Here is an 11,526-nt window from a genome sequence, read left to right as displayed (position 1 = left end):
TCAGTCAAGGATTCTCTACTCTATGACTTTGATCAAGCAACTAGTGCATCCTGGGCATACAGGATGTCTCTTTTTCATTCTAAGGATTCTGAATCTGAAGTTTTCCTCAGGTTCAGAAACTGGGAAAAGCATTGTGATTTTTATTAGTGTAACTACTCTCAGTATCCTGATCATTCATCATTGTTTTCTTTAATGACACAGACTGAGCATTAAGTATCTCCACAGTTCTCTGTGACTCAGGTTTTCTTGGCGTCTGCTCCAGCTTTGTTGCTTATTCTATTTCTTATAAACGAGAGGCTTCTGGCAGTGAAATTTAGCTTGTATGGTTTTGATGTCTTCTTAGTCTGATGGTTAGTAGAGTCTAATTTTGTAATAGCCTTCCCACTCAACAGCTGTGACCTGCAGAGAAGAGCCAATAAAAAAGAAATGATCGTAGCTTTTAATGTCATGCTCTAAATACTTTTGTCTATGATAATATCATGAAGATATTCTCTATTTCTTTATCTAAAAGTTATATAATTTTACCTTTGATATTTACATCTACATCTGTGAAAAGAACTATAAGAATAATAAAAAATAAATGCAGATGAGACTGTAGAATGGATGAAGGTAAAGATAAAAATGGTACAATACTGAGGATAGTTGTAACTGGGTGATGGATACATGATGATTTATTATAGCGCTCTGTTTCTTTTGTAAGAAAGATAAGATTATAAGATTTGAAATTCCTTGTAATAAAATATAAGTTTCTACAGGAGATGAGTCCCAGCTCTGCAACTTAGACAATTAACTACTCACTATGAGCCTCAGTTCTTCATCTCAAAATTGGGATAGCATTTACCTTGTAGGATCATGGTAAGGGTTCACATTTTTGTTCACTTAACATTTATTGAGCATATTAGCAATGCAATAGACAGAGTTTCATTTTTCCTTCTGATTTGTGGGATCTCTTTACATATGAGATGAGCAAGACCAGGCGCTGCACCTACCCTCTTGGAAATGATTTTCTAGCCAGAGAGACACAGCAAGTCATCACACAGATTAACACAAACTCTGCAATAAAAGGTACATAGTGCTGAGAGTACTATGAAGATTTATTTAGAAAGTTGTGGGTAAGATTTTTCTGAAAGAGTAATGATTGAACTCAAGTGTGAAGGTTGAGGAAATATTAAGGAGGTATAGAAAAGCACCATGGTAAGAACTAATAATAAATACATAGGGGAGCTCTGGTCGCTCAGCAGTTTAGCGTCGCCTTCAGCCCAGGGCCTGATCCTGGAGACCAGGAATCAAGTCCCACATCAGGCTCCCGTCATGGAGCCTGCTTCTCCCTCTGCCTGTGCCTCTCTCACTCACTCTCTCTCTCTCTCTCTCTCTCTTTCTCTGTGTCTCTCATGAATAAATAAATAAAATATTAAAAAAATAATAAATACATAAATCCAGTCAATAAGACACACTGTTGTGGCTGAGAGGAAGGGGCAGTGAAGTGTGAAGCGAGGCTGAAGACACAGGACAGACCATGGAGGGGATTTCAGGCCATAATCTTAAGGGTTATATGATTAAGAGGAAGAAAAAGCCGTAACATGTATAGGCGATTGTCAATACTTCTAGAAATATCAGTTTCTGCCTTCATCCTTTTGTCCTCTCAAAGTACACAGCATTTGAGATCTGGTCTTTGGGAAGGTAAGTGGAAACCAGCTAAATTACTCCAGAACAATTTGAAAAAAGCCAAGAATTTGGATCACGAATCCCATTAGTCCTCTAGGGACCAACCCTGTGGCCTGGGTTGAAAGCATCCAGTTCTCAGCCACCCGCCACGGCTGTGGCTGCAGATTCAGGGCTCTAGTAGCTAAGACGTCGCGTAAATCATATCCGTGCCGAAAAGCCACACAACATCCACTCCACGTGCCACGAAGCGATTTCCTTCTGTCCTCACTCATTCCGGAGAAACCCTGCCCACAGCGCAGCACGTCCAGCCTCAGAGCAGCGCTCGAGTCCCTGGCGACCGCCCTAGGAGCAGGTGCCATCCCGGATACCCCGCTCGCGCGGGTCCCACAGACTTTCCTCTCGGCTTCCATACCCCCTGGAGACCCGCCCAAGCCCCTGGCCTGTCCCCGCCGGGACTGCGGTGCCAGGTGGAGCGATCCAGCGTGGGGCCATGAGGGGCCGGAGCGGGCGCTGCTGCTGCTTCGGCAGGTGCGGCGGCGGGGACCCCACGGTGGGAGTGAGCCCAGGCGGGCAGGTCCCCGAGGTCTGCAGGTGCGCCACGAGCGTCCGGCGGGCCCAAGGGAGAAAGGAAAGAAGGCTGAGGATAAGCAACCTTCCCTGCCCGCAGAGAGCTCTGCGCCTTCCCTGCACCCCGAGTCAGCTCCAGGAACCTGCTCCACGCAAAAGGTTTGGGGAAATGTTTTTGGCGAGGAGAAAAAATGTGGGAAATGGATGACACGTGCTAAGCATCACCCTCTGCTTGCCGTTGGTTTTGCCTTGTGCTTTGATTTGCTGCAGGATTCCTCCGTGCCTACTGGCACGCCCCTTGCAGCGCAGCTGGCGGCCCAGAGCTGGGAGTGCAAACGGGAAAGCCTGCGAGGAACGTTCAGACAAATACTTTGTGCCTTTGAGGAAGGCAAATAGTTCATGTACAGGACATAACAAGTCCTCAGCGTGACAGGAAGGTGGATGCTCCGGACTTAAGAATCTCGGAACACACTTTTCCGCAGAAGGCTCAGTGGAGAGAGAGAAGACACCGGCCACAGATTGAAGGAGACATTCTCACATGTATATTGTAAAAGGGATCCAGGCAACATAAAGACCTCTTCTAGTACAAACCGTAAGGAGAAAGGATCTAACTGTGCAGTAAATGGGTGGATTTTGAGGAGGGTCCTCATTTTGGAAGGTAGGGCCTCCCCTGCGAGGGGCGTACCAGGCAGGTGAGGATGTAGGTGTCCGCGCTGCTGGAATCCAGAAGATCTGTTTTGGGGGAGACCTCTAAGGGGTGCATGCACAAAGGCTTTGGCACTCAGTGAATGGCATTTCCTCCGTAAAGTGACAGAGTCCTAACGGATGGGTGTTTCCACTCAGTTTCAAACCGGAGACCTCTTGCCTGTTAGGCAAATGTGATGGCCTCTACACCACAGAAACCCACTGATAGTATAAGCCTCCAGGGTAGGATGGAATGATACACCTATTTCCTGGGTGCCCCCATACCTAGTAATTTTGACTGATTTTTTAGTATATTTCACTTGATGAATTTATTTCCCCTCACGCTTTGTTTGTTAAAATAACAATATAGAGACTCCATAATTCAACACCAAATGTAACTCAAAACCAGAGTCCAAATTCCTTCCCAGACGCCAGCAGGGTTCCCTCAGGCTCCCAGGGGATTTGGTGTCCCCTCTCTCCTGACCTTGAGAAGTAGGACTCAACAGAGCTCACTGGAGACCTCCCAAACTTCCTCCAGGGCCAAGCTGGTCTGGGTGCCTCTGCTGAGCTAGGGTGGGGACTATGCCCAGTTACTGTGTGGGGGTGGTGACAAAGAGATGACCTGACAACTCTGTGTCCCTCCCAGTGCTCTACAATGCCAGGGCTCAGTGAGAGGTGATATTCATATTAAAATTGATATTTATCTCTTTCTTTCTGAAAAACAAATACTAAAAATTATTTGGAAAAGTCACATGTTCTCATTCCAAGAAATTGGAGCTGGACAAATCCTTTAGATCATCTTGTCTAACCTTGAGACAAATGTTGGAAGAGTATATGTAATGATGGAACAGAGGACTAGCTGAGGATAAAGCACATTGGCAAGTCCTTGAAACAAGCAAAGGGACATTCCTCTACAGACTCCACTGCCTCCATGTTCACACTTTGCTAAGGGCAGAAGGCAATCTTAGCCCGACCTCAGGAGCCTGTAAGCCTACTCTAACATACAAAAATTCCTTTAGAAATGTCCTTCATCTCTAAACTCCCAAGATACAGGTTGGCGATCATCCCCCAAGCACATGGCCAACCAGTATCCATCTGAAGGGTCTCAGGACTCAGGTTTTATTAGCCGGCAATAAGTGACCTTTCCCCAACAATAGTGAGCCCCCTCAAGGTCCTGGGAACCTTGCTTCCAAAATTCCTTAGAGAACAGGCTCCCCAAACCCCTCCCAACTCCCAGGTATATAACCAGCCTCCCCTCACAGACCCGGGGCAGCAGCTCTCCCTGCCCTCGGGTCCTGTCCCTGTGCATTAATAAAACCACCATTTTGCACCAAAGACGTCTTAAGAATTCTTTCTTTATCGTGGGCTCCGGACCTCACCTATACTCCAAAATTTCATCATGTAACACACACTAATTAAACACACATATCTATAATAATTCCACAAACTTCTAAAAAACAAATAGCTTTTGGTTGGGAGCATCTTCGCTGGGTCGTCGCTACTCGGCGCCCCCTCGGAGTCCCCGCCTTTTCCCCTGGCCCTTCCCGCCCTTGCCCCGCCCCTGCCGGCACCGTGTCCCCCCCCCCCCCCCCCCCCAGCTCCCTGCCCCGGGCGGCCCAGGCCCAGGGAAGGTGTAACGGTGTAGCTGAGGAGGGTGGGCGATTGGGAAGAGCCCCAAAGATCAGGGCAACATCCAGGCCTGGTCCTGCAAAGAAGAAGCTAGGCTGAAAATTTTGCAGCACTTTCTGAGGGAAAAAAGTGCAAATAAAACGGAAAAGAGCGACGCTAGGGAAACGGAGCAAAGTGACTAATGGAGAAACCAAGGGTTGAGACTTACATCTAGGAGCATCTAGAGTCAAATGAAGCAGGAGAGGGAGAAGACAAACCTAATTATCTCTGACCGGCAGCGAGTCTCAGCACGGTTCCCTGTTAGCTCCCATAGGAAGAGTGTAATCAACCACTTGTAAATGTAAATAACAGCCTACAAATACATATATAGTAATCAGGAAATTCCACCACCTCTTTCCCTGGCCTCATGTTTAAATAAATGTAAGTGCTTTTGAAATCAAGTACTATTTGTTTTCCTGTACAATCAGAAACTAGTTGATTTTGGGGTTATGAGAGGTTTGTCTCCTGTGTGAAGCTTGCATTCCACTGTTCACTGGGGTCAGCATCAGGAGAGATGAGGGAACAGTTCAGACAGTTCTTCCCAAGTTATTCTCTGATGCTTAAAATGATTTAGGAAGAAAGATATTTTTTAAAAGTACAAGAGCAAGCCAGCCAATTGCTGAATTGGGAAAGTTTTTTTTTTTTTTTTTTTTAAGATTTTATTTATTTATTAGAGAGAGAGTGTGTGCATGAGTAGGGGTGGGAGGGGTAGAGGGCCAGGGAGAAGCAGACTTCCTTCTGAGCAGGGAGCCCCATTCCAGGCTCCATTCAAGGGAGCCCCTGGAGATCAGGACCTGAGCCAAAGTCAGACACTTAACTCTTTAACTGACTGAGCCACCCAGATGCCCCTGGGTTGATTTTTAGATGACATACCACTGCCTCACTGAACCTCATCCAGAAAACACCTTCAAAATGCCTTTTTCATTAGATACCATCTGTTGAGTCCAGGAAGAAGTAGTTGGTTTCTGGACACAGACAGAAGGTGCTTGAATGTGTGATTCCTGAACTCAGACCAATTCACTTTATGCTCAGTTTCCAAAATACACATTCATTCATTTATTTATTTTTGTAATAAAAACAAGCGTTGCTATCCTTTTGAACATTTTTACATGCAATGGGGTGGATGTAGTTCCATGAAGGTCTTTTTGCTTTTGCATATACTTTCATGTTTGTCTACTTCTGAGCTTGTGAAATACTATTTTGCAGTTGGTTGATCTCTGTAGCCATTCCTGAGAATGCGAATGAATCCTTAATTAAGAGTTACAGTGTTTAATTCCTAATGGTAACTCTCAAGTAGACTTATTTATTTTGTCGGTATTCTATTAATTTAAACAGATGAAATGCTGCAAAAAGATAGCACATGTTATTCCAACATCATTCAAGAAATTAACCAAGAAATCGATCTAGCATGCAAAAAATTGTAGCAGAGGAAAGAGCATACTTTCAGTAGATTATGAAATGGGATTATGTATGGGAGAAAACGTGTTTTTAATACGTTTTAATACTTTTCAGTAGATTATGAAATAGTAGATTATGTATGGGAGAAAACGTGTTTTTAATATGGCAAATCAAATAATAATTCAATATCATGTTCTATCCTATGTGTTTGATAATCTCTAAAACTACTGCAAACAGAGGCCAAGCCAATTGCGTTGGTATTCTTCCCTCACAGCATTCTTGCATGTAATAGGTACCGAAGGCACAAAAAATATTTATAACTAATGAGTAACATCTAAAATTTTTAGATGCACAGAAAAAATGAGAAAACTCAATAGAAACTTTCAACATTCCAGCCTACATTGAAAGTAATTATATTTAGCATTTTTTCAGAAGTTTCTTGAACTATAGGTCTCACATGAACAGAACTGCTTTAAAGAATTTATGTTAAGTACTTCAGTTTCATAAAAAAGACAATAGCAAGTCTAATAAAAATACACAAAAGAAGCCTTAGTATATAAAGGGAAAATGCAATTGTTTAAGAGATCTGGTTGTTATAATATATGGACAGCAAATCCTTTGAAAACGGTTGTTAAGCATTTTATACATTATGTTAATTCTTGAATATTATTGCAGTAGACCGAATGAAAAAGATGGGTGGGAGGTGTGGGTATAACTATACTTTAACTATTTAAAATTCAGTGATATTTTACAAATATTCCATTCTTCATAATTTGTTCTTCATTTCTAAATAAATTGGAGTATTGAAATAAGGCACTGTATTTTTTTCTGTTGTACATTTTACAAGTTATGTTATCCTTTCGGTTATGTGGGAACTCTCTTTATGAGATTATGGGTATTCTTGGTCTGGGCCTCTGTTGAAGCTCCATGGACAACCCTATTCTGCCAAAATTCATCTTTTTCACTAGAGCATCTAAAATTCAAGTTGTTTCCACTTTGGAAATTGTACTTGCACCAAACTGATTAAAGCTTCTGCAGTCTTTCCTAGACTTTCACTCTAAAAGACCTACTGCTTTCCCTTCCAGTGGAAAATGCCCTGCTCACACCTCCACAATTTAATTTTAGTTTTGCAATATGGATGTCTTGAGACAAAGCACATATTGGAATATGATATGTACTGTAATACCTGTATGGACTTTATCACATCTTTGGCTACTGTTATTGTTAAAAAAAGCATTATCTTACAAAAAGAAAAATGCTTGCCAATATTTATTTTAAAACAATGTGACAGATAAAGGCAGGAAAAAGGAAAAAACAAGGTAATAATTCAGCAAGCTCTGATATTTCATTCATTTTTATGGCCGAGTAATATTCTAGCATGTGTGTGGGTGTGTATGTGTATATCTTCTTTATCCATTCATCTATCAATGGACACTTGAGCTGCTTCCATATCTTAGCTATTATAAATAATGCTGTAATAAACATAAGGGTGTATATATCTTTTCAAATTAGTGTGTTCATTTTATTTGGGTAAATATGTAGTAGTGAAATTGCTGGATCATATGGTAATTCTATTCTTAATTTTTTCAGGAATCTCCATACTGTCAACCACAGTGGCTGCACCAATTTAAATTCCTACCAACAGTGCACAAGGGTTCTATTTTCTTCACATTCTCACCAATACTTGTTAATTCTTATCTTTTCTGATACTGGCCATTCTGACTAGTGTAAGGTGATATATCACTGTGGTTTTGATTTGCAATTCCTGTAGTTGTAAATCAAATTTCAATGCTCAATTCTGTTGGGCATCTTTTCATGTGTCTGTTGGCCATTTATATGTCTTCTTTGGAAAAATGCCTATTCAGGTCGTATGGGATTTTCTACATAGAAAATCATGTTGTTTGTGAAAAAAGAGAGCTTTATTTTTTCCATTTCAATCTGCACATTTTGTTTTATTCTAGTAGCTAGGACCTCTAAGTCTTTCCTTGACCAGAAAGTGGGAAAGAGGACATTTTTGCCTTGATTTAAATCTTGGAAGGAACCATTCAGTCTTTCACCATTAAGTATAGTGTTGGTTGTACCTTTTTTGGGGGGGGGGTAGATATCCTTTATTTGATTAAGGAAGTAAAGCTTTCTTCTAATCCAATTTGCTGTTAATTTTTATCATGAATGGATGTAGAATTTTCCTGAATGATTTTTCTGCCTCTATTGATATGATCATATTGGGTTTTTTGAATTTAGTTAGCCTATTAATATGGTGAATTACAAGAATATGGTGAATTTCAGTGATTGATTTTTGAATGTTAAAACAGACTGGGATAAATTTAATGTAGTAATAATGTATTAATTACCCCTGTTTATATCAAATGTATTTGATTTGCCAATATTTGTTTAAGGATTTTTGTGCCTGTGTTTAAGAGAGATGTGGGTCTTTAATTTTGTTTTAATGGCTCTGTCTCATTTTGGTATGTATATTTTAATATATATCCTAATGTAAATAAAAATCTATTTCTATCTGGGACCATTGGAATGTTGATCAAATATACTGGTCCAACACTAAGTGGAAATTTCCCACAGAGAGTGTGTCAATCAATAGCTCATGGCTAAACAGGTGTGGACAGGTGATGTGTAATGGATATGCCTTCATCTCAGAGTGAATATTCTCAAATTCTGTCCTCTTCTGTGTCAATCTGCTGTTACTGCATAAGAAATCACCCCAAATACCACCAACATAAAACATAACTGTCTATTCCCAAAAAACTACTGGTTGGCTCCTGGTCATTTGATGTAGGCTTGACTCAACTGGATAAATCTACTGATTTCAGCTGGCCTTGATCAAACATCTGCACATCAGTTTATAAAGACTCAGACTGGTGTAGAGGGAGAGTGGACTCTGTTCCATGTGAGTCTCATCCTCCTCATGGAACTAGTGGACTGGCTTAGGCATATTCTTCTGCCTATGGGAGCACAAAGAAGTAAGTACAACCTCACAAATACTTTGGTTATATAAAGGTAAGGCATTTAAACAACCTCAAGAGTCTTCAAGAGGTCTGCAAGTTCTTTTTTTTAGGTCTGCAAGTTCTAAACTGATTTCATAGTAATACTAGATATTTATGATGGGCTTGTTAGTGATCTTAATGAATGCATTTTTTTAATCTTATGAATTGAAATATGCAGTAGTTTCAGGACAAGGGGCAAAGGAGGAGTTGTCCTGCTAAATTCAAAGAGAGTTCCCATGAAATATAAATGCACCTTTATGTGGCTAGTACCATAATGTCATCTCAAGAAGGGATTTTTTTCCTCTTTGTATTTACTACTATATCCCAGAGCTTTGAAAAGTATCTGGAACTAGTAAACTCTCAATAAATATAGGTAGAAAAACAATAAATGTTGTCCAGACTGAGTGTTCCAGGAGAATGAAAGTCACAGTACTCATTAAATTTGATTCTTGTGTATGTGAGAAGCAGATAGTTCATTTGTTCTATGTATCCCCACTGGGTGAAGTTCATAGGAGTTAATTCTTAGTCATAATAACAATGTATAATTTTGATCTTTTGTTCTCACCTTGACTCTAGTAAGAATACATAGGAGGCAAGGGCATCTCCAGGTTCCATGGTGTAGTGGTTAGCACATCTGCCTTACACGCAGGAAATCCTGGGTTCGATTCCCAGTGGAACCAGAAAGGTATCTGGGTTTCTGTTCAAAGGGAAGTTAGGGAGCCCTTATTTTTAGATTCCCTTTCTGGACACTCATGAGCTGGCTGGGGCCTCGCTGTTTTGTACTATCAGAGGATTCCTCGGCTTGGCTTTTCATGGCCGGGGAGAAAACCGTTACTGCTTATCAACAACAAACGTGGAATACTTTAAAATATACATACACAGCAGGGCCTTATTGAAAAGATTATTTTAATTCCACAGTAATTACAATGTTAAGGATTTATAATTTTCAAACAACATCCGCTTTAGCAAGCTTAAGCAGTAGGGGTGAAAAAATGTAGTTAAAGGAAATTGATCTCAGAAACTGAAAAACTCTAGTTTTCATAAGAGATGTGCAGTTTCCCACAGAATCAGATTTTAAGGGGGGGTATATCAGACATCCTTTTATAGTTTTGTAAAGAAATATGAACTTTCATACACAAGTAGACATAAAGTTACTACAGTAGCTATGTGGGAAAATTTGACACTATTAAATAAAATGGAAAGCACCTCCCTCCTTTTTAAAGCACTATGAAATTTTTTAATGTCTCATAATTTGGGTAGTGATTTAAACCCTGAGGATAGTAATAATCACTCAGATCTGAACTTCCCAACATATTAAAACACATACGACAATAGAACCATACCCTCTCCCCAACTAGAGGAGAGAACACTGAAAACTTCAAGTAACTTGTAAGTACAACTGTGAACACCCAATCCAAGCAAACCTCTCTTTCAAGAGCTCCCAAAGGCAAGTCTTTGCAGTGGATGGGAGGAGATCTGGAAATTCATCTAGAAGTAAGAAAATGGGAACAGAGATCCCAAGAATCAGCTAAAATTCCCCTCTTCTTAGCAATCCCACTTGGAGTGAGAAAACACTGAAAAAAGGCTCCTGGTAGATCAAAGCATTGTCTCTAGGTAAGGAACCTGGGCATCTGCCAGAAATGAGGCAGCAGCCACACAAAGGCAGGACCTCTAGGTGAAAAGAAAATAGGGTGAAGAAGCTCTCTTTGAAGACTAGATGGTAAAGGAAAAAAGAAGAGGATTCAAAATCCTGCAAGGCCAAAGGAGACATAAAAATCAGAAGACACAGAAATTTTTCCTCCAACCCCTCCCTAAAGACACCATTAAAGTTACTGTATTTTTATGTAGGGATAGAAGAGGTTTGCCTTGAACTAGGAATCTTGTAAATTATCCCAAATCTCTTTACACAATATCTGAATAACTTTTATACAAAGCAACTATAAGAAAACACAGAGTCAGTATATTTTAGCTTTTGAAAATTCTTACAAAAATGAAAAAGCAGAAGAAAAATTTTACGCAGCTCTCAAAATTTGAATGAGACATTTTCTTTTTTTCACATTTCAAAAGCAATTTTAATGAGAACATATGAAAACAAATTTGCCAAATTATATAATGACATTATTGAACATAACTACAAATTTATGCTGAAGAAAATAATCTGCTAAAATTAATGCATACAAAATTTGTTTTCTGAAAATCAAAAACCACGTTTGCATAAATAAATGAAAATATAAAAAACTATTTTCTGAAAGTATAACCTAGTTTAAAAGTATGGTATTTACCTAGTTAATCTAGTTTCAAAGTGTAGTGTTTCTCAGGAACAAATATATTTTGATTATACTATTTTTCGTGTACATATTTCTTTCCAATAATGTGAAGTGGCAATAAGTACTAATTATGTAATAGGTATTGAATAAAGAGCCATTGTAACTTAAGCCATTATTTTTATATGAGAAATATTCATGACATACAATAGTTTTCTTTTTTTAACAGTACATAGTATATTGCCTTAAAGAAAGTTTGACATGATCACTTTAAGATTGCG

General features: G+C 39.8%; 1 non-coding gene across 1 annotated transcript; it reads left to right on the top strand.

Moving 5' to 3' along the window:
* Positions 1–9,588: 9,588 nt before the first annotated feature.
* On the top strand, positions 9,589–9,661 carry TRNAV-UAC (transfer RNA valine (anticodon UAC)). Its single transcript has one exon. It is a non-coding gene; the product is annotated as a tRNA-Val (tRNA).
* Positions 9,662–11,526: the final 1,865 nt, after the last annotated feature.

This window comes from Vulpes vulpes, chromosome 12 (genome assembly GCF_048418805.1).
Source record: "Vulpes vulpes isolate BD-2025 chromosome 12, VulVul3, whole genome shotgun sequence".
Lineage (NCBI taxonomy): Eukaryota > Metazoa > Chordata > Mammalia > Carnivora > Canidae > Vulpes > Vulpes vulpes.
The sequence above is the reverse complement of the archived record's forward strand: the minus strand, read 5'-3'. Positions and strand labels throughout refer to the sequence as shown.